The sequence below is a fragment of the Podarcis erhardii genome (assembly GCF_964252035.2).
Source record: "Podarcis erhardii genome assembly, chromosome: 12".
In the NCBI taxonomy this organism is placed as follows: domain Eukaryota; kingdom Metazoa; phylum Chordata; class Lepidosauria; order Squamata; family Lacertidae; genus Podarcis; species Podarcis erhardii.
Window position 1 is genome coordinate 791951 of NC_138513.1, and position 22739 is coordinate 814689.

A 22739-nucleotide genomic window follows, 5' to 3' on the forward strand; every position below is an offset into this window, starting at 1 on the left:
ATCCCCAGTCCAATCAGATCCCAAAATAGCATGATTAGCTTATTTTTCTTTAGAAGCCAGCCCAAGGAATGCCTAATAAAGATCTTATTACCCATTTGTTAAAAGCCGGATTAATAAATGTCAGGCGCAGGAAGACTCTTAATGTAAATCTCTTTGAGGTGCGGCTGTCGCAAATGTAGGACTCTATGCTTATGCGCAAGCTAAGAGCTTGGCACTGAGAGCCCCCTGCTGGAAAGGAAAGCACAAACTTTTAGGGAGCCATATTCCTTTTGTGGAATATGCACGGTCTACTGAGCATGGCTTCCGTCCACATGGCAATATTGCGGAACGGTCCCCCTCGGGAGCTTGCGAACTCTCCTTCCTTGGAGGTTTATAAATGAAGGTCAGACGGCCCCCAGTCAGAGCACCTGGAGCTACGATTCCTGCATCCCAGGGGGTTGGGCTAGATGACCCTTGGGGTCCCTTAAAGCTCTGCAATTCTAGGATTCTACAATAAGGTTGCCAGATGTTTTTCTTTCCACCCCCCCAATAATTTTTTATTGTTTTCTTTACATATTCTTTCTTACAATACTTTAATCAACACAAAACCATTTTAGCTCTGCCGAGCTTGTGCCTTCCCTCCCATATCACATCCATTTATGTATTTTATCTTTTCACTTTTTTCATCTACATTGTAGGAGTTACTTCAGTCCTGCTAGTGTCCTTAAATTTGTAAGGCTATCTTTTAAATATACAATAAATTTACTCCAGTTTTCTGGGCATCTCTGATTGTCCTGATCCCAAATTCTTCCTGTCAGTTTGGCTAATTCCGCGTAGTCAGTCACTTTCATCTGCCATTCCGCAATCGTAGGAACGTCCTTTAATTTCCAGTTTGGGGCCAACAAAGTCCTTGCAGCACCTGTGGCATACATAAACAGTCTTTGATCTTTTGTCTTAATCTCCTTTCCCATCAAGCCAAGTAAAAAATTACCAGATTTTTTTTCAATGAATCCAGGGACACTTTTCAACTTCAATGGGTTTTGTATGTGGACTGATCTGTAAATTCTGGGACTGTCCCCGGGAAACGGGGACATCTGGTAACCTTATTCTACGAGTCTATGAACGATACTTTCATCTGGCTATTGTGCATTCAATGAACCACAACTGGGATTGCTTCTGTTATATTTTCCTCTTTGGAGGGACGGCTCTGTACCTGTTGTGATTGTTTATATTACTATTATTTTCTCTCCTTCATATGTTATTCATCTGTAACTGCTCTGCTTCAGGACAGAGGAAACCTTCCTTTTCCCTTTCCCTCTTTCTTTTTAGTGCCACACTCCCTTCTTCTCTCTTTCTGCTCCTTCTCTCGCTCCTTCCTTCTGTCCCTCCTTCCTCCTGTCCCGTGGGATCTGCAGCTTTGGAGAATATGCCAACCTTTATTCCACTGGTGACTCAGCCTCTTGTGGGTTTAAGGTCAAGGGGAAACGCATTTCACAACGAAGGCACCTTATAAACTCTGGGTGCCGCCGCGCCTGGCAAGGCACCGGCCCCCTCCATCTGGTCGGGATCTCCCACGCGGGTCAAGGGAAAGCGCTGAAAGTCTCGCCTTCTGCCTCTGAGCTGGGACGGGAAGGAAGTTGATATCCAGTTACACCTGGAAGAAAGGGGAAAGAGGAGAGTTTTTCTCCCTTCCTCATCGCGCTGGACCTTGTGAGCATCCCAGGAAGATTGAGAGCAGGTGAAAGGAAGTTCTTCTTCCCCTAGTTAGTCTATGGAGGCAGCATGGCCAAAGGCCTGGACGGCTTGAGCGGAGACTCCTGCATTGCGGGGGGGGGGGGCTGGACGAGATCCCTCCCAACTCTACAATTCTAGGATCCTGCGGAAAGGGGATTGCACAAATTCCTGGCGGAGGCGGAGGCTGTCTCTGGCTAGCAGCCAGGCTGCCTCCAGTCCCAGCGCCGGCTGCGGGGCGCGCCGAGCTGCCCCCTGGATCCGCGCGCTCTGGCGGTTCTTGCGCGCAAAGCAGGCATCCCCGTGCACGCCTCTTGCCTCCCTCCGACCCTGGGGGGTCTCTGCCCGACCCTCTGCTCGCCTCTTTCTCCGCCTGGGCGGGGCCCCCGCTTCTCCTCTCAGGGGGCGGGGGCTTTCCTGCCGTGCACGTGGCGGAGTCGGGAGCGCGCAGGGTCCAGCTGCGCATGCGCTCCCCCCTGCTTGGCGAGCCGAGGTTGCTTCCTCGGACCTGGAGGGGCCGGGCTGGCGGGCGCGCGCCTGAGGCTGCTGCCGGGGCTCTTGGAGCGGGTGAGTGACGGGCGCGCGCGCGCGAGGCAGCGGCGGCGGCGGCGCGGGAGGAGAAGGAGCGCGCGCGAGGCACCGGCGGGCCGGAGCTGGAGCCTCTCGGGGCCGGGAGACGAGCCGGGGGCGGACTGGGGTGGGGTGCCTGCGTCCCATCCTCTGGCCCAGGGGGAGGAGGGGGGCGGACGGGCCTCCCGGGGCCGCGCGCTGGGCTCCCTCCTGCTCCGAGGCAGGCGCGCTCTGCGTGTGCTCAGAGGCAGGCGCTGGGCGGAGAAGCGAGGGAGCGCCCTCCCTGGGGAGAATCGGCCGAGGAGCCCCCCATCCAGGACTTGCGCTCCGCCAGGTGCCTTTGCCGGTGGGGCTGGGAGATTCCCCGCAGGCGGGACTCGCAACTCCCGAACATCCCCCTGGCTTTTGGAGAGCGCCGGCTCCAGCTTCGCGCATTGCGCTCTGCCGTGGCAACCTGGGCGGGGGGGGGGGTGTCTCCCCTTCTCTTGCTCAGCCCGCGATGCAGAGGTCTGCCCGGGGTCCAACCCAAAGGCCAGGCGAGCCACCCACCGTGGGGCAGGATCTGAATCCAGGCCCCGGGGCCCCGCAGGCAGAGGGCATCTGGGGCAGGCGCTGCGGGGGCACCCGGAAGCCTGGAGACCGGGGGGGGGGGGATTTGCCAGGATCCATTTCCCTGAGCAGGAGGGATGCCGATGTTTCTGGATGGGATGGAGCCGCCAGGGACACACCTTGCTGTGGGCGCGGATGATGCCAACACCTTCCCTCGCTTTCTGGGCAGGGCTGGGTGCCCACTAGGAAGGTGCTGCTCGCCGTTGCATAACCTTGGAGGTGGGGGGGGGATCCAGCCTGCAGCCCGCATCCTGTCACCAGGGAGGAATTCTCCAGGGGGGGCTCATTCCTGGCACTCCCTCCCGCCTCCCTGGAGGGCCTGCATTGCCTTGCAGGCCGTGCCAGCCTGTTCAGGCGGCACCCCTCTTGGGGGCGAGAGGGAGGAGTTCCTGGATCCCTGCCCTGGGTCTGTCTGGGCGCTGTGCAGCACCAGAACCTCAGCTCACCTTTTGCTCCTGATAGTGGAAGGTTCGGGAAGGACGAAAGAAAGTCTGTCTTCACACAGCAGATAACTGACCTGTGGAACTCCCTCCCACAGTGATGACCACCAGCTTGGGTGGCTTTCAAAAAGGGTTAGGACAATTGACGGTGGGGGTGGCTGAGTGCCTCTGAATCCCAGTTGCGGGAGAGTTGCTCTGGCGCTCGGATCCTGCTCGTGGTTTCCCAATAAGGGCATCTCATGGCCCCTGTGAGAACAGGAGGCTGGACCAGGTGGGCGACTGGCCTGATCCAGCTGCTCTTGCATTTGAGGCGGCTGCCACATCCCATGACGCTGGAGCAACCTTCCTGGCCCCTGAGGCACCACAGCTGTGACCATGACGGTCCAGAAGACCCAGCTGCTCTCTGCTTTTCCTTTCATTTGTGGACATGAAGCCAGGAGCAAGGAAGGGGGCTGGGCCTCTGGTCAGGCCAGACTCTGGGTTGGCAACCTGGCACTTCTGAGTGATCCTGGCCTGCCGTTCTCATCATCATCATCCCTCCTGGCTTCCCCCTGCAGGCAGCCCCTTGGCCCTTCCTCCTCTGACCCAGAGCTACTTCCATGGCAGCATCCTGGCTTGTGTGGACACCCCACCCCACCCCACCTCACCCTGCTGTTGCTGCTGCCGCTGCCTTTGGGCCTGGCATTCTCTTCTCCTCACTCCACTGGGAACTGCATTGCGGGGGGTTGGACTAGATGATGCCTCGGGGTCCCTTACAATTCTGTGATTCACAGGAGGTTTTGAGCAGAGTTTGGATGGGCATCTGGTGCATAGGTGTCAACTTTTCCCTTTTCTTGTGAGGAATCCTATTCAGAATAAGGGAATTTCCCTTTTAAAAAAGGGAAACATTGAAAGCTATGGTCTGTTGTGGATTCTTCAGCTGTGATTCCTGCATTGCAGGGGGTTAGGCTACAGTTCTTCAGTTTTGTGGGTGCCTCTAAGCATGTGCAGAGTGGCGGCCTCTTGGCAGAAGCCGTTGGCAGAGCCCTGTCCATTGTTTCAGAAATGAAGCTGCCCTTCCGTTTCCACTCAATTCTGGCCTTTCCGACAGGCGCCTTATTCACCTCCTGAGTTTATTACCTGCTTTTCCCACACTCAGAAGGGGCAGCAGCCAAAACTCCAGTCGAAGCCGAGAGAGAGAGAGAGAGAGAGAGAGAGAGAGAGAGAGAGAGAGAGGTGGGGAAGAGCAGAAAGGGCACCAAACCAGAACCAGACACAGGACAGAACCAAGGAGAGGCTGGCTGGGAGATCAAGTTGGTGCCATAGCCTTCTCCGAGCCCAGCAGCAAGGCAGATCTTTGCCCTCCTCAGGTGCGAGAGCCTTGGGGTCTGCCACCATGCCTGCAGGCTCCGTTGTTTGTTTCTTGAGGAGGCAGCCCCTTCAGGCGTGTTTGTTTGCCTCCTGCATTTATGTCTCCCCCCTTTCTCCACAGAGCCCGAGGTGGCCTATGCGATTCTCCTCTCCCTCCTCCTTTAATTCCCACAACAACCCCGTGTTGGGCTGAGACTGGGTCACCGGCCCCCAAGGTCCCCCTTCCTGGCTGAGTGGGCAGATTTGAACCCTGGTGCATCCTTGGTCACAGAACCATAGAATCGTAGAGTTGGAAGGTTCTGCAATGCAGAAATGTTTCCTGGTATGACACACCCATAGAATTCTCTCTGTTATATTTCATCTACACCACAGAATGAATTCTGGAACCAAAATGCTTTTTCTGTGAAGCCTGAGCAGGAGCAGCAAACTATTATAGTTGATAGTTGTTGCTTGTCTCCGCTTCCCCCATTTCACAGTTGTGAAGAATATTCGTGTGATAGGAATGCTCTGCGTCACCATTAAGAAAAAGAGGTTGGAACTGGTCGATATACAGTGGTACCTCGGGATAAGAACTTACCGGTAATTCGTTCCGGAGATCCATTCTTAACCTGAAACTGTTCTTAACCTGAAGCACCACTTTAGCTAATGGGGCCTCCTGCTGCTGCTGCGCCGCCGGAGCACGATTTCTGTTCTCATCCTGAAGCAAAGTTCTTATTTCTGGGTTAGCGGAGTCTGTAACCTGAAGCGTCTGTAACTACTGTATCAGCAGACTGTCCCTGGATCAGGAGACTTTCCTTCTTTTAAGTTTTCAAAATTCTTAACCCATCTCAAGGTTGTCCTCTGAACTAGCCAGATGTTTCCCTGAGAATCAATCACAGTCAGTCCAACATTTGAAAAATAAGACTTCAGAGCTGTCCGGTCCCAAAATGGCAACTAGACGTTCCATTTTGGCAACTTCAGCCTCGGTTTAAGGAGCCCTTTGGCCCCTACCTTATACATCTGAGTTTCCCACACTGCTAGCAACCATCGACAGCCTTCTCCTCCTCTATCAACTTGCCCCCGTGTCCTTTTTTAACACCAAAGCACCTCTTTCCTTTGCCTCTTTGCCGTGTTTGGGCTCTTTGGCCAAAAAGGCCCCCAGAGCGGTTGGCATCCTATCAGGAGAAAGAAGAGACAGGTGCAGGCTGGCAGCATGAAGGACGTGGCACCCCAAAGAGGACTTTAGGGCCCCCAAATGGCAACCAGAACTAGACCTTCTGTTTTGGCGACTGCAACTTTGGCTTAAGGAGCCGCTTGGTGCCCAGCTGATCTGTCTGGGTCCAGCTCTCCTGTTCTCAAAGGGCCTCTTTCGGAAATCGGCAAGCCAGGATCTGAGCACAAGAGCGACTCTCCCCTCTTGGGGTTTCCAGCAGCCCATATTCAGGGGAACAGTGGTACCTCGAGTTACGAACACCTTGGATTACAAACACCTCAGGATACAAATGCCTCAGGTTACAAACTCTGCTAACCTGGAAGAGTTAACTCGAGTTGAGAACTTTGCCCCAGGATGAGAATGGAAATCGTGTGCCGGCGGCACAGCAACAGCAAGAGGCCCCATTAGCAAAAGCACGCCTCTAATTGAGAACAGTTTCAGGTTAAGAACAGAATTAAGTTCGTAAGTAGAGGTACCAGTGTATTTGTGGAGGCAGAGCAGAGCCGGGTGGCCAGCAGCCAAGAGGCCAGAGGGGCTTGGCAGCTAGATTTCTCTCTGCGGTGAAACAGGCCGGCAGTTGCTGTCAGCAGAGTTCCTGAGGCTCATTGTGTCAGAGTAATTAGTGGGTTTTGTTCTCGGCCCCTTGCGCTCCCCGGGGTGGGGAGGGGGCCTGGGTGAACAGGTCCAGGGCTGCGTAATTGCAGGCGCTGCCCCACCCACCTGGGAAGCAGTCGGGGGGAGAACCTTGCGGTGTTTTTGGGGCTTCCTTTGCGAGATCCTCATCTCTGCTTTCTCACGCTCAGGGGGAAGGGCCTGCTGTGGGCCTGCCATTGCAGGAGGGGGCCGGGTGGCCGCTTATGGAACCATCCCAATTGAAAGCGTTGGAGGGGGACCCCCAAGGGCCATCTAGTTCAACCCCCTGCAAATCTGGAGACGCAGCCAAAGAATCCCTGCTTAAAAACCTCCAAGGAAGGAGAGAGAGTCTTTCAAGAAAGTCCACTCCACAGTCAAGTAGTAGTAGTAGTAGTAGTAGTAGTAGTAGTAGTAGTAATAATAATAATAATAATAATAATAATAATAATAATAATAAATTATTATTATTTATACCCTGCCCATCTGGTGGGGTTTCCCCAGCCACTCTGGGCAGCTTCCAACAAAGTCTTAAAATACAGTGGTCTGTTAAACATTAAAAGCTTCCCTAAACAGGGCTGCCTTCAGATGTCTTCTAAAAGTCTAGTAGTTATTGTTCTCTTTGACATCTGGTGGGAGGGCGTTCCGCAGGGAGGGCGCCACCACCAAGAAGGCCCTCTGCCTGGTTCCCTGTAACTTGGCTTCTCGCAGGGAGGGAACCGCCAGAAGGACCTCGGAGCTGGACCTCAGTGTATGGAAGCTGCTCAGAGTGGCTGGGGAGACAATTATTATTATTAATTATTATTATTATTATTATTATTATTATTATTATTATTATTATTATTTTCTGAAAGCAACAGGGAGGCTGCTTCTGTTTTTTTGGTTATAGAAATTATTGCCCTGAAAATGCATAAAACCAGCCACAAAATAACAGCATACTGGAGCAGAGACATTGCGGGGGGGGGGGGGTGTCCTTGCAAGGGCTGCTCCTCTCTTCCACTGCCTTGGGGGGGGGCTGCTGGGCAGAGCATCTTGACCAGGAGGTTGTACAGCTGGCATCCTGCCCCCCCCCATTTGCCTCCTCCCTGCAGGAATCCTGGGGGTGCCCCCTGGACCAGGAGCAGGCACAGAGAGGGGGGAGCTGAGATTCCGTCCCTGACTTGGCCTCAGTGTTAGAGGAAGCTGGAAGGGGAGAGTAGGCTGTAGTTCAATGGTCTAGCCAGTGTTGGAAACTCAGGTGTATAAGCTAGGGGCCAAAGGGCTCCTTAAACCGAGGCTGAAGTTGCCAAAACGGAATGTCTAGTTGCCATTTTCGGGCCGGACGGCTCTGAAGTCTTATTTTTCAAATGATGGGCAGACTGTGATTGATTCTCAGTGAAACATCTGGCTAGTTCAGAGGACAACCTTGAGATGGGTTAAGAGCTTTGAGAACTTAAAGAAGAAAATTCCTTGATCCAGGGACTGTCCGCATATATATTAGCCTATTCAGACTTCTTTTTCTTAATGGTGACCATTCATAATGTAGGCAGATTCTTCACATATATAAGCAGGGTGAGGGGGGAGTGAAGACAATCGCCAGCAATTCATTATAGCGTCGTTCACTACTCCTGCTCAGACTGCCCAGAAAAAGCATTTCGGTTACAGAAGTTCATTCTGATTGTGCAGATAAAATATAACAGAATTCTACAGGATGGGATCTTAGTGTGTGAAAACAGTCCCGATCCAAGGATCCCCAGGTGGCCGAGATGTCAGGCCCCATCCTGGCTCACAAGCATCTACACTTGGTCGCAATTGGCCAATAGCCAGGTGCAAAATGCGCCTGGCGAATTTCGAACCCTGGGCAGAGCATATTCGGTGGAGCATCTGCGGGATGGGCTCTTGGTCCTGTTGGCCCAATTCTGTGGCTCTGCCCCCCAGCTGAGACCCAGCAGCCCCCCCCCATTGAACTTCAGGCACTCCGTTGACACTTTTCAGACGTCTAGTTAATTTAAACAGATTATAACTCTTTTGCAACTTTGCTTAGAAACAGTAGTGTTTTGCGTAGAAACAATGGCCTATAAATTGTATCAAAAAGCTCTGCGTGGAGAAGGGCGCCTGTTCCGTCCCCGCCAGCGTCTTCAGGGAGAGCTAAGAAAAACCAAACCCAAAGCGCTGCTTCTGCCCATCAGTGTTGACAGTTCTGAACTAGCTGGGCCCTGGTCCTCCGTCTCCGCTTCTCCATCGCCTGTCCTGCTTTCTTCCCGGTCCGACCGCTGGAGTCTGTTGCCGGCCCCTAATGATGGGTTGTGGGGCTGGCTGGGTTGCATCTGCCACACCGGTCTGGTTTTGAAGTCCGGCTGGTGGGGCCGGAGGTGGGGCGGTTTGTGGGAGGGAGGGCCGGCGGCCTTTGTGAGAAGGAAGCCAGCCAGCCCAGGCCTGCAAAGATGTGCCGGTCAGCTGGTTTTCCGCAGAAGAGGAGAGTCAGTGGCTGGTCCTGAATGGGGGACGGCGCTGTCAGGTGCTGGTCCTGATCCGTAGAACTGGGGAGGGTTCAGAAAAGGGTGAGCAAAATGGTCCATGAGTGACGCCCCTGTGAGGAAGGCCTGCAGCACTTGCAACTTTTTAGTTGAGAGAAAAGGCATGTCAGAGGCAATGGGATAGAAGTTTATAAAGCTTTTCTTCCTCTCTCATAACACTAGATTTCATGGGCATCCCATGCAATGTTAGACATCTGCCTGGTGCATTTTGCTTCTGGCGCTGGTCCAGGTGCAAATTCCTGGAGATTTTTGGGCATCGGGTTGGGGACCGCCGTTTAAAAACCTCTGCCTTAGTCCATAGCTATTGCCATTTCCATTCCCACTGAGTGTGTTTCTCCGTCTTGCATCCTGGGACAAGGAGACTGTTGGAGGAGCAAGCGGCAGGCAGGCAACGTAGCTGAGAGCATAGGACAATGGAATCATAGAAGGGACCCCAAGGGTCATCCAGTCCAGCCCCCTGAAGAATAGACATCCCAATGTGGTGACTGCAGCCGAGGTTCAAGATGCCCTTTGCCTGAGCTTGTATATCTGAGTTTCTAACCCTGCATGAGGTTGAAGGTTGGAAGATTCAGGAGAGGTACAAGAAAGACCTTCACGCGGCACTTAGTTGAACTGTGGAACTCCCTGCCACAGGAGGCAGTCATGACCACACACCTGGTTGGGTTTCAAAGAGGGTTAGGGCAAATTCATGAAGTGGGAGAAGGCCAGTGATGGCGAGGAGTCAGCATGGCTCTGCTGGGCCTCCATGTTTGCTGGAAACCACTGGAAGGGAGATGGCCGTCGAGGAGGGAAGGGATTTACCTTCCGCCAGCTCTGGCTGCCCTCCTGACAGGCCCTGCGAGAGCATCCGGGGGCAACACAAGGCGCTTCTGGTGCACCCTGGAGCCTGAATTGGGAGGCAGGGGGCCCATAGCCGGCCCTTGGAGCAAAAAGTTGGGCCAAGTCTTGCCCTAATGATGATGCGAATCCCAGAGGCCCCTGTGAAGCCAATGGCACTCTGCACATGGGAAGAGGTAGGCCTGCTTCCATCACTTCTGGGGCCCTTTCCAACTTGAGCTGGAAGGCAAGTTTGAGGACCTGCCTCCGGCATCCCACTCGTGGACAAGGGTTGTGAGGTTTCCCCAGTGAGTAACAAGGGCACCAGAACTGCTTGGCTGGTGCTGGATGAGGCCAGAGGAGGTCCATCTGGGCCAGCCCCTCTTCTCCCAGTCGCCAACCAGAAGCATGTGGGGAACCAGCAAGTGGGATCTGAGCACAAGAGCTCTCTGCCCTCCTGGGGTTTCCAGAAAGGGGGGTTCAGTTGCGCCATGGAGAGCTCCCCCCTCCTCTTCCATGAATTTGTCTCATCCTCTTTCCAGCCCACAAGTTTTGCATATCACTCATTTCCTGACATGACGCATCTTTGGTTCAGAGTTTCCGCCTCTTCTTGATTCAGAGCTGAAAAGTGGGGGGGCCCACAGACAGTCCAGGAATCAGTGTGTTTTTACATGAGTAGAATGTGTCCTTTTATTTAAAATCCATCTCTGGGTTATTTGTGAGGCTGAGGAATTCGTTCATTTCTCCCCCAAAATATAGTCCAGCCCACCACAAGGTCTGAGGGATAGTGGACCGGCCTCCGGCTGGAAAAGGTTGCTGACCCCTGGCCAAGGTTATGGGGCCAATTGTAAGGGGTGTGGCCGGAGCCGCTAGTGGGCAGAGACCCGCCCCCCCAGAAAACACATGCATCCACACGCAGGCATACAAATAGTTGCAAAGAGCAGGCATTCAGACACATTTTGTGTCTCTGCCTCACCCGTTCGTTCTTGACACCCCTCTGCCTTTGCGCTGCCATGCCTGCTCTGCCTGGGCTTGGACCACGTGACCTTTTGGATCCCTTCCAGCTCTTCCATTCTGTGATTCTGTGAACCTAAAGGCGGCACAGGGACATTTTGGGCACTGGGGGGTATCGCATCGCTTGGGGAGGTTTAGCCTTTCCTTCCGCAGCTGCATCCCCCTCCCCAAACAACAGACACCCCCCCCCCGGAAAACCTCCTAGTGGCTCCCAGGGTTTTTTCAGGTCTAATCCTGGCACTGGTGGGAGGGGAGGAATACCAGAGCTCAATGGGCCGCATCCAGCCTCCAGATCAGGAACAGGGTTATTTATTGCCGCTAATCAAATTTATCTAGCCACCCATCAATAAATATTCCCGGAGCGGTTTGCAAGCATAATGACGTTAATTAAAAATACAATATATAATTAATCTTGCGGAGAATAATTATCTGGTCCAATCCCTTTCCTGGCGCAGGACGTCCTGTCCTCAGATCGAGAGTCTGGCAAGACCGTCGAGGTAGATATCCCTCCGAAATCTGGAAGGAAAGACTCTCTCTGTACACTTCCGCCCCACGGAAAGTGCTCCTTCCCTCTCTGCGGAATCCTGAGCTGAACGTCTGCAAACCGCCCTTGCCAGGTGCAAATAATTTTGCCGCCAGCCACCTGTGCGCAGCCTAGCAGTTCTTCCATCTTGCCCAAAGGCGCTTGGGAGAGATTGTCTGCAAGTGTTTCTGTGCCAGCGTTGGATGCCTCTGAGTCAAGAGGGGGAAAGTGGAGCGCTTAGTCTTAGAGGACGGCTTTGGTGCAGTGAATAGCATGGAAACCTGACGGTTATCTCTGGCTGCGAACTCTGGGAAGGACAGGGAGCAGCATATCGGAGGTGGTTTCGCTCTGGACGTCCGACACAGCACTGAGTCCAGCAAGCTAGAATACCCCAAAGGGGCAGATTCATTGTGGGTGGTGGAATTGACCGGGGGGCACCCCTAGACTGAACCTTGAGTGGCACCCAAAACCTGGCACAAGAGGGAAGGGTTGCCCAACCACTTGGGAGCAGCAGCCACTGTGCTATTAAGTTAAATGTGCATTTAACTGGCCAATTGCCCAGAAAATCCAACACGGTCCCATTTGACTTCCAAAGAGGAAACTTTGTCACAATGAGGATATTGGTCAGCGATGGGAGTTTTAGTTCAACCCCCTATGGAGGGCACCACGTTGGCAACCTTAGTAAAGGCCTGGTAGTGAGGCAGTGATACAGTTGAAGCTCTTTTGGCCTCCTTTGTGCAAGTTAGGACTGGGCAATATATCAATACATCATCGAAAACCAGATATCATGATTTTGGTTTCATAATTTTTGACCTGGCAATATATTGCAAATCATGGTGTGTGCGCGCCCTGTGCCGAAATTACAATGGGAGGGAAACCGTGGAGCCGGCCAGTGTCTCTCCCTAACTCCACCCTTATTTCAGACATTGCGATACATATATCGTCATGTATGGCTCATGATATATCACGATGTTGAAAACCAGACATTGCCCAGCACTAATGCAGGTAGGGGGGGAGTTCGGTCTGTAGACGCAGCATTCTGGGAATTTGCTGGAGTCTAGAGGTGGAAATGTTCTAAAGTGCATCCTTCGACATGCATAATAATGTATTTTGTCCTCATTTTGCATTTTTCTGTTGTGAACCGCTCTGGGATCGTAGGGTGAAGGGCAGCATGAAAACTTTGATCATCATCATCATCATTGATAATATGGCAAGGAAGTAGAAAGGCAAAGAATGGAGGATTAAATCTCTCCAAATTGATCAGGAGTTGGAGAAGTCATCGGAGACCCAAAGGCTTCTTCTGAAAAATGCAAGTTCTGTCTGAATGAAGAGAACGAAAAGGAGCACAAACTTTGGCCAAAGAAGAAAGTTAAAGTAGATAGTAAAGGATGCTAAAAAATAAAAAGGCTTTGAAGAGCACATTGGTAAAATCATTGAGACCAAAGGCCAGAAGTGGTTTAACTACATTTGTAGCAGGAGACCATCTAGGCTAGGAAGGGGTTAACCCTTGGGTGACCAGGGGGTCAAAAATGTGCTAAAGGAAGACAAGGAGATTGTGGGGAAACAGAATGACTTCTGCAAGCCAGTGCCTGAAGGATTGGGAAGAGAGTTGCACTCTGTTCATGCTCCGAAGCCTCGCCTATTTATTTCTGGGGCTTTGTTTGCTCCGGTGTTTTGAAATCTGGTTCCGTGGCTGAGCTCTCGCAACGCCTGATTCAGAGGGGTCCCTCCTTGTCCCCTTCCCTGTGACAGCCACAAGTCCTTGGCGACACCTTTTCATCTTCTGCCCTCCAAGGACCAGGCAAAAAAAAACAGGAGTTGTGGGTTCCGATTAGGAGAGGGCAGAATTCAGTTAAACATTAGGCGAGATTAAGGGAGCCAGTGCTGACTGACTCCAGAGATCCAGGACAACATTGGCCTTATCCGGCCAAGATAAGAGGTGGAACAATGGGGAGAAAGGCACCTCCTGGCTCCTTGAAGGGGGCCCTGGGGGACCCCTTGGCCAGGGGAAGGGGCAGCTCCTGCAGATGGGGCTCTCTGGGGCCAGGCTGGACCAGGTGCCATCACCTCCTGGAATGGACTTGTGGGTCTGTGCCCCCTTTCTTTTTTCCATAGGGCAGGATGTTTTTGGGGTGCAGCACTTTGCTGCGTTTCTGTGTGGCCAGATGTTAGGGGTGTTAGGGGAGGGGCAGCACTGTTGGCTATTTGCAGTATAGTAGCGCTGCAGAGAGCTTGCTGGGGAGACCATGCATAACCAAGAACTCAAAATAACTTTTTAACAAGGTTTTAATAACAAAAAAAAATCCCTCCTTTTACACTAAAGATAACAACAAACCAGACCCAACCACCAACCCACCCCCCAGGGTAATGGGACAGCTAGGTGCTGCTCCTTATATACACAGCTTGATGAACACAACTCAGCAGCACCTGCTATGTTTCACAGCTGCAAGACTGGGTCTCGTTATTTGCCCTGGCCCTTAAAGACATACACAACTTGTGAAACAATAAGGAACCTTCACATTTTACAGTGACCATTCAACAAGCACATCTGGTGGGGGCACATCCTGCTCCTTTGGGGTCATTCCCTGTGCTCAGTTCTTACCCGTGGCTCCTAGAAGCTGCCAGCAGGAGACAGAGGCCACAATCCCAGGGAGGGGAGCCAAGGGGTCTTGAACCCTCAATGAGTGATTTGCGGAGGCGGCACTAGATGACCCTCGGGGTCCCCTCCAACTCTACAATTCTGTGGTTCTGTGACATTTGGAGAGGGAGTCGTAATGATGTATAGTCTGCTCTAGGGGGCTTAATCTGGTCAGAATTGAGTCCACACTTCCAGAGTTAATGCTAAATGCCGTTTTTTTGGCTCCATAAGACGCACCTAGTTTTTAGAGGAAAACAAGAAAAAAAATAGTCTGAATGAAACGGTGGATGTATGATTTTTGTGGTTCATGCTGTGGCCACAGACATGCTATGTGATCTGATGGTGAATTTGGGGTGATCCAATGCAAAAATCCTGAGGATCCATGTTGATCCGTGCTTTCTAACCACGTTTTTGCGCCATTGCGGCCCCACACAACAGTGGGTGCGTGATTTTTTTGGTGCAGGCTGTAGCCATGGACATGCTATGTGATCTGATGGTGAATTTGGGGTGATCCAATGCAAAAATCCTGAGGATCCATGGGCTTTTACCTCCCCCCTCCCAGGCAGCCTCCTTTATCTCTAGAGTCCCTTATCTCCCTCCCAATCACTTGCCAACCAGCGGCTTTGTTTCAACACCCCCTTCCCTCTTTCCAAAAAAAAAAGCACGATCTGCTTTTTGCCCCTGGGCAATTCAGCTCCAGGGACCATGCATTCACTCCATAAAACACACAGACATTTCCCCTTACTTTTTAGGAGGAAAAAAGTTCGTCTTATGGAGTGAAAATACGGTATGTTAGCGGCCACCAGAGCCACTAGAGGGCCATGAAATCTTGTGCCCTGGGCTTTTTAGACTCGTCTCCCCATCTATTCTCTGAAAACCAAGGGACAAATTGGTTGCCGGGTGTGAAGTTTTTCCCAGCCCTCCTACCCCACAGAACTTCTTCTTTGGCAATCATCTCTCTGATACCTGCTTGGTTTCCCCTGCCAGAAAGAACTTAAAATCCTTCCTAAACTCAGACCTGGACGCAGACACCCTTGCCTTTGTCACGCCAAGGTTAGACTACCTCTGTGCTCTCTCTGTGGGGCTGCCCTTGGAGACGGTCCAGGAGCTCCTGCCAGGCCAGACTGTGGCGGGTGAGGTGCCTGCCATCTCACCTGAGGCTCCTTGTGGTCCCTCGCTTCTTTACCTGCTCATTTTTGGTGCTGGCATTCTCATTTCCTGCTTGTTCATTTATGCCTGAATGGCTTCCATTGACCTTTGAGGCCCCCAATGGCCTGGGATTCCTGCACTGCAGGCGGCTGGACTTTGGGGGTCTCTTCCAGCTCTACAGCCCCATGATGGTGTGGTCTGCCCTACAGACTTGCTCAAGTTTTAAGATCTGCCTCCCACGCATAGAACTGCAGGCTTGGGAGGGAGCCCAAGGCAAGAAGAGCTGTTTAACAGCAGAGGTTTTTAAGCAGAGGCCATCTGTCATGGATTCTTGAGCTGAGGTTCCTGCACTGCAGGGGGTTGGACTAGATGACCCTCAGGGGATCCTTCCATGATTCTAAGCAGCCCCAACAGAGTTTGTTCCACTGGTCTTTGAGACGCAGCTTTGAGTTTTCCTGATCAGTCCTCCTGACTTCTGACTGTGGCTTTGTTTTGCCGTTCTGCCTTCTTTGCATAGCTTTGCATGTTTTCAAATTACAAGCAGATAAAGAATTGTATGTGCTGGATCAGGCCAGAGGCCCCACTGGCCCAGCCTCCTGTTCTCACAACAGTTGCCCAGATGCTGGGGGGGGGGGACCTGCAAGCGGGACTGGAGCCCCAGAGCCCCCTCCCCTCCTGGGGCTTCCAGAAACAGGGATTCAGAAGTACGGCCGTCTCTGACTGGGGAGGGCAGAGTCCAGCCACCCTGGTTTTCAATAGCCCTTTCCTCCTGCACAAAGTTGCCCTGTCCTCTTTGGAAGCTGCCCAAGTTGGTGGCAGTGAGTTCCGTAGGTTAGCTGCCCCCTGCGTAAGGAAACTCCGCTCATATATTTCGCAATTTGCTGCACCGATGCATTGCTTGAGGGGAAGCAGAGACGAGGACGCGCTTGTCCTTTGTGCCACGGGCAGCGTTGTGACTCGGGCAGCGTTGTGTGATGTCCTGTGCGCTCTGAGTGCCTGTTTGCATGTATTTCCCCTCTGGAAGTCTCCTGGGCCTGGTTGGGGGGCTCAGTGTGGGGCCAGGCATGCTGGACATTTGGGCAACCAGCCACGGCACTTGGTGGCTGCCTGACTATCTCCTCGCTTGTACAGGTTCAGAGGCGGCTCCCATCCCCTCTTGCAACCCGCGTCCGCAGAAGGGGTGTCCCTGGGGATGAGATGGATGGGGGACCAACAGCACCCACAAAGAGGGGGCTCACCCCCTTCCTGGATGTCTTCTTTTTCAGTATCCTATTCACTGGCCGAGTTTGAGATGGCAAGGCCTCCTCTTCACTGCCTTTCCTGAGGACTAGAGACCCTGTAGGAATTTGGCGAGGAGGTGAGTACACCCCCTGCCATTGGACATGGGGAGGGTGAGCGGTAGGGTGTTGGGTTTGGGGTTTGAGTCTTATACCAGCTTTTGGGGGCTGAGACTGAGCAGAGCAGTAGGAACCGGGATGCTGTCCAGCCACCCCTTTCTCCCCCCTGCTCGAGAGAAAGCTGCTTCCTTGTGCAGCCTTTGGAACCTCCTGCCACCAGACAGAGTGGCTTCCTCCCCAAACAGGCTTTAGAGAGGGAGGTTTCCAAGGGCACGGGAGGAGCTGAGTCACTTCTGTGTTTCCCATCAGGGATGAATCAGGGCTTTGGGGAGGGAAGGGGTTACCACTCAGGCCTTCTCTGAGTGTGCTTTGCCCGGCCTCCTCTGCTGGTGGGGCCTTTGCAATAGGCAAATGGGGGATGCCACACTTCTCAGTTGTGGGGCACCTGCCTGGAATGCAGAAGGACTCGAGTTCGAACCCTGACAGCATCTCCTGGTAGACCCAGGAATATCCCCAGACAGCGACTGCTGCCAGTCAGCGCAGGTATGACTGATCTAGATGGTCTGACTAAGGCGGCTTCCTTAATGAGGAGGGGAGCTTTGCTGGGGGGTAGAGACAGTCTGGGGAAGGGGCTTGCTGGGTGTGAGGGGCAGAATGAGCCCCCTTCTTTGGAAACTCCCTCTTGAAAGTGTAGGGCGGGGCTTTGTTTCCAGACTTTGTCCAGATGTGGCTGAACTACAACTCCCAGCAGCCTCTGCACCCTCCAGCTGAGTATCTGGAGCGGACATCCTCAACCTTGGCCCTCCAGATGTTTTGGGACTACAATTACTATCATCCCTGACCACTGGTCCTGTTAGCTAGAGATGATGGGAGTTGTAGTCCCATCTGGAGGGCCGAGTTTGGGCATGCCTGATCTGGAGGGCTTCTGGCCAAGGAGTCCTAGATTTATAGCACTGCAGAGTTAGAAGGGCCTCTGGGGGTCATCTATCCCAACCCCCAAGGTGGGCCTTAAACCTGCGACCCTCAGGCTGAGTTTTGTGCTTTGACAAGTGGCTCCTTCCTCGTTTTCCTGGCTGCGCTGTGTGTGCCTTGTGTTGTGCAACCGGCTGCGTGTTGACTCGGCCCTCCGCAGTGAAGGTGATTTGGGGGCTGGGCTGGGGGGGCAGGAAGTGCGGGGGGCTGCTTGTGGGGCCGGATTTCACAATGGCGGCCCCAGGTTGAGCCGCGGGTCAGGGCGCTGCGCCAGCCCAATTATTCCGCCCTGTCAAGGGGAAGAATGTAGATTTGCACAGCGCGGTGGGGGTCTGCCGGCCGCCTCTGGAACTGGGGGGGGGGGCGGGGAAGGGGACCCTGCCCCAAGAGCATCAGCCGCCCTGGGGCAGGACATGGGGGGTGACATGAGGGTCCTGGGCCAAGTGGGGTCTGGGGGTCTGTCTAGAGCCGCCATTCGTATATCGATAGTCCTTCTGCTCAATCCCGCAAGGAGCACATTGGACCGTAGTTCCGGAAGGGACCCAACGGCCATCTAGTCCAACCCGCTGCATTGCAAGCTGTGACCCCCAAACTAAGCTAAGACCCACTCCTGCTACCCTTTGCCCAGAAGTGGGGAGCAGGGGGGTTGGTTTTTGGGGGGGTTGCAGCTGCAGAAAGAGGTTCTTCCTGCTGATGCCCAGGAGAGTTTGCCAGCTGCAAGGTGGGCATGTGGGCAAGGCGGAAAAGGGGTCAGGCCCAGTGAAGGACACCGGGGGGGAAGGGGTTGCAGAACCCGGGTTCCAAAAACCCGACCTTAATGAAAACCTTGCTGCAGATTGCCTGAGCTGTGATTGTTGCCTTGCAAAGGGGGTGGACTAGATGAGCCCCAGGGCTCCCTTCCAGTTCCACGATTCTCTGACTGCCTGCCCTGTGACTGACGGGGGCCGCCATCCTTGCTGCCCCCCCCCAGATGCCAAGTGGGGACTTGGGGGTGCTGTGCCTTTGACTTTGGCCGGATGGGACCCCCACGGCCGGCCAGGACAAAGATGACGCAGCGCTTGCCCCGGCTGGCACTGCCCTCCCCGGCCTGCTGCTGGCGCTGCCCCAGGCTGCCCCAGAGGCGGCTCCCCACGCCTCATTAGGGCCGCTTAGGGGGCAGTGGGGGACCTGAGTGGCAGCCAGGAAGGGCAGGCCAGACGCAGGGAAGGGCAGAGCGCTGCCTCTCCTCGCCCGGCCCTCCTCCTCCTCCTGCCGGCTTGGGGGGCCTCTGGCTGCCCATGCCAATTAGCCCAGCGCCTGCCGTGGGGCAGGAGGGCCTTTCAAGTTCTTTGGGGTCACTGGAGGGCTCCGGGCGCCAGTGGGGGGGCTCTTGATGGCCAAAGAGCCTCTGGCCGTAGGCTCAGCCCTCCCCTTCTGCCTCCACCAGAGTCAGAGAACCATGCAGTTGCCAAGTTGGAAGGGACCCCCAAAGGCCATCCAGCCCAGCCCCCTCCAAGGCAGGAGTTGCAGCTGAGGAATCCCTGAGAGGGGGCTGGACAGGGTCCTCCATTCAGGCCATTAATAGGATTATTACTTTATTATTTATACCCTGCGGGGAGGGAGACCCTCTTAGTCTTTATATCTGTAAGGAAGGGAATCTTGCCTATTTACCGCTTTTGAATTTATATCCTCATTTAATCCCCAGAACAACCCTGCAAAGGAGGTCAGGCTGAGAAGCAGGGGCTGGTCCCCCAGGCCACCCCCAGGGAGCTTCACGACTGAGTGGGGATTCAAACTCTGGCCTCCCGGGTCCCAGTCTGACGCTCTATTAGACCCCACTCTCTTGGGGGGCATATTGGGGGGGTTGGGCGCTGGGCCTGTCCTTGCACTTGACTGGCCTCTGCTCCCCAGTGATGCCTTCTAGCAACACCTCCCACCCTGAGCCCCCACCCCTCTTTGCAAGCAGTTCAGGGGGTGGTTGCTTGCGAGGGGAAACCGAGGAAGGAGGGGAGCATTGAAAGTGGGGCTGTTTGCACTTTCAGGCTTCCAATTTACTGCCCCGTTTGGCCTCGCCGTGGGGCAGAGGCCTTCTCTGGCTCCCCCTTTGCATTTCGGGGTGGGCTGGATGACCCTGGGGGTCTACTCTGTGATGTTTTAACAGAGGAAGAAAGAGGAGAAGCTCAGCTCGGCTCTCCTTTCTTAGTCCAGGATTCTTGCGCTGCGATTCCTGCATTGCCGGGGGTCAGACTAGATGGGCCTTGGAGGTCCCTTCCAACTCTGCGCTTCTGTGATTCATTGATCCCTCCCCTTTGGGGTGTCCCATTGGCCAGGGAGGCTTCCCCCTGGGGGGTCAAATGAGCCAGGATTGGAGCCTTCTTGAGAATCTGGGGAGGGTTCCCCCCCCCCCATTGCAAAGAGTGAGTGGCGTCCATCTGGGGAGGAGGGCAGAGGAAGGAAACTGCCTTTCTGAGCAACTCTTGACTTCTCTCTCTGTGTCCCTGATGACCCTCCCTCCCCTCCTGTGTCACTTGGGGGGTGCAGAGCTTCAGGGGAAGAGCCCCATGGAGTCCCTTTGGGGTCAAATATGCAAAACCCCAGCCCATCATGCCAGCTGGATTTCCATACCAGCCCTCCCCACAGCGGGGTCCTTCCCAGGGCCCCCTGACCCCCAGCTCAGTCGGCAGAGATGGAGACTCTTAATCTCAGGTCACGGGTTCGAGCCCCAAAAACGTCCTGCATGGCAGGGGGTTGGACTAGATGACCCTCGGGTCCCTTCCAGTGCTACAGTTTGAAGATGGATGGATGGATTGATTGATATCCCATCAAAGTGGCGCACGTGCTTCTCTCCACAACAGCTCTGCCAGGTAGGTCAGGCTGAGAGAGACCCAGGGAGCTTCCGAGCCGAGTGGGGATTCGAACCCTGGGCTCTCCCGGGTTAAGTGCCTGCTCAGGCCATGCCTTCGTTTCCCCATGATGCCTTTGGGCCTGGCTGCATCCTGAGCTAACTCGGAAGCGGGGAACTGGGGTGGTGGGTGCAGAATGGGACCCGCCTCCTGGGGCGGCTTTATTTCTCTTGGGGGGTGTCACAGCCAAGAACACCAATGCCCCCCCCCAGTGCAGCCATTGGCGTCTGCATGGCAGAGGAAGAGGGAGAATCTTCCTCCCTCCCCTGGAACTGTCGAGGTGGAAGGGCCCCCCAAAGGTCATCCAGCCTGACCCCCTTGCCAGGCAGGCGACTCGGTTCAAGAATCCCTGGCAGGAGACCACCTGAGCTCTGCTGAGAAACGTCCAATGAAGGAGAGCCCCCCTGCCTTCCAAGGCCATTGAATCCTAGAATTGGAAGGGGTCCCCAAAGGTCATCCAGCCTGACCCCCTGAAAGAGAGTTTCTGAGAGAAGGTTCTGAGGTGAGGAAGGTTGCCTGGGGATGTGTCATTCATGCCCCCCCCTCCAACTAGGTCTTACCTGTTTGCTGCTCCTCCAGGACAGGTGAGCTGTCTTGCCTGAGGGCAGAAGGGGGGCAGGAAATAACCAGCCTGCTTGTGGGGGGGCAGGTAATGACCCCCTATCAGGGCAGTGGGGCCAGAAGAGGGAGAGGCTGTCTGGGCGACGGGGGGGGGGGGGCACCCTGCCGCAACCCTGGCATTAGCAGCAGGGGTTGGTTCACCACCCAGGCCAGCCGGCCACCCTGCTGACACAGCAGCACCCGCAGGAGGAGAAATTGGCTGGGGGCTGGGGGGGAGAGGTGGCGGGAGCCTTGCAGGGCTCCCCCCCCACAGCGCCCCCCCCCCGGGGTGCCTTGCCGAGGGCCCTCACCTGCCCCCCTGCTCCAGCTGCACAATCCCAGGGGTGTCTCTCCCTTCCCACCATAGAAGACTGGAGCCGGAAGGGAACCCAGGGATCATCTAGTCCACCCCCATGCCGGCCATCAGGCCAGGGAGCCCCCTCCCAAGACTGGCCCACTTTCAGAGGAGCCCCGTCTCCCCCACAACTCAGTTGGCTGGTCTTTTCCCTCCTCCCCAGCTGGGCTCTCTCCTGCTCCTCCACAGTTCACCATGGAGCTGTGGAACTCCCTGCCACAGGGGGAAGAGGTGGCCGGCGACCTCCATGTGGATCCAAAGTGGATTGGAGAGGAGAGAGGCTCTGCTCTGCCCTCCAATTTCAGAGGCAGCAAATTTCAGAGGCAGCCGCTCTGAGCCCGGCTTGGGCTGGGGAGGGCAGGATATAAATAAAAAAAATTTATTATTATTAAATGCTTCTGAATCCCAGTGGCTGGAGGCTGCAGGAGGGGAGAAACATGGCCAGATCCTGCGTTTCCCGAGAGGGGCATCTGGGCTGCCCTATAGATCAGGCTTCCTCCACCTCGGCCCTCCAGATGTTTTGAGACTACAGTTCCCATCATCCCTGACCGCTGGTCCTGCTAGCTAGGGATCATGGGAGTTGTAGGCTAAAAACATCTGGAGGTTGAGGAAGCTTGCCCTAGATGGTCCCCTTTGGCCCCAGAACCCGCTTTTCATGGGGTGATGGGCAGGGGTAGGGAGAGAGGGCCTCTGAGCATGCAGAGAGTGCTTTCCACAAGTGGGGGGGGGAGAAGGCAGGGCAGGGCAGCTGGCCTGGCAGGGGAGCAGCTGTGGGCTGCGCTGTGTGTGTGTGTGTGTGTGTATTTGCGGTGCCCGCAGGAGGAGTGGCCAGCGCTGAAGTGGCACTTATGGGGACCGGCGTCCCTCCCCACACCCTTCCTTCTGCTGTGGGGACTTTTCCTCCCGCCTCCCTCCCTCTCTCCCTGCCAGGAGGCAGGTATAAAAAACTCTGCAGGCTCCTCCGAGGGCAGTGCCAGGGCAGCCGCTTGGGCAGAGGGTGCCCCCTTCTCCTGCGGCAGCTGCCTCCCTGCCCTCCCGCCCTGCCCAGGGGCTGCCACCCTGGCAGCCTCGGCCTTTGGCAGGATTTCCTGCTTCCTGTAGCAGCTCCCGGGCAGGAAACCCGCCGGACCCCTCTGCCCGCCCCACGGAGGAAGCCGCAGCCGCAGGAGCCTATGGGGTGAGTGGAGGGGGCCGGTTCCTGGGTGCCCAGAGGGGAGATTCCTGGCCGTTGGCTTCCGGAGAGAGAAGCCGCTGCTTCCATTCTTCCATGGTCCGGAGGTGCCCTTCAGGGGGTGGCAATGGCCCCCCAGTCGCAGCTGGAAGGGGTCCCAGGGGTCATCTAGTCCAACCCCCTCGTTGTGGTTTGGCTTCCCACGTGCAGAGTGCTTTCGGGTCTTCCTTCCTTGGAGGTTTTTCGGCAGAGGCTGGGTGGCCAT

At 54.9% G+C, this 22739-nt stretch overlaps 1 protein-coding gene across 3 annotated transcripts in view; it reads left to right on the forward strand.

Moving 5' to 3' along the window:
• Window positions 1-2144: 2144 nt before the first annotated feature.
• Window positions 2145-22739, forward strand: part of SLC4A2 (solute carrier family 4 member 2) — a 57351-nt gene continuing 36756 nt past the window's right edge. Inside the window, exons 1-2 of one of the 3 annotated variants that reach the window (XM_081834196.1) lie at window positions 2182-2277; window positions 16423-16514. The gene's annotated coding sequence lies outside the window, so the exon portion shown is untranslated. Of the gene's footprint in view, window positions 2278-16422; window positions 16515-22333; window positions 22481-22739 lie in introns of those variants that run through there. The other 2 variants (XM_081834197.1, XM_081834198.1) reach the window with 2 other exon arrangements.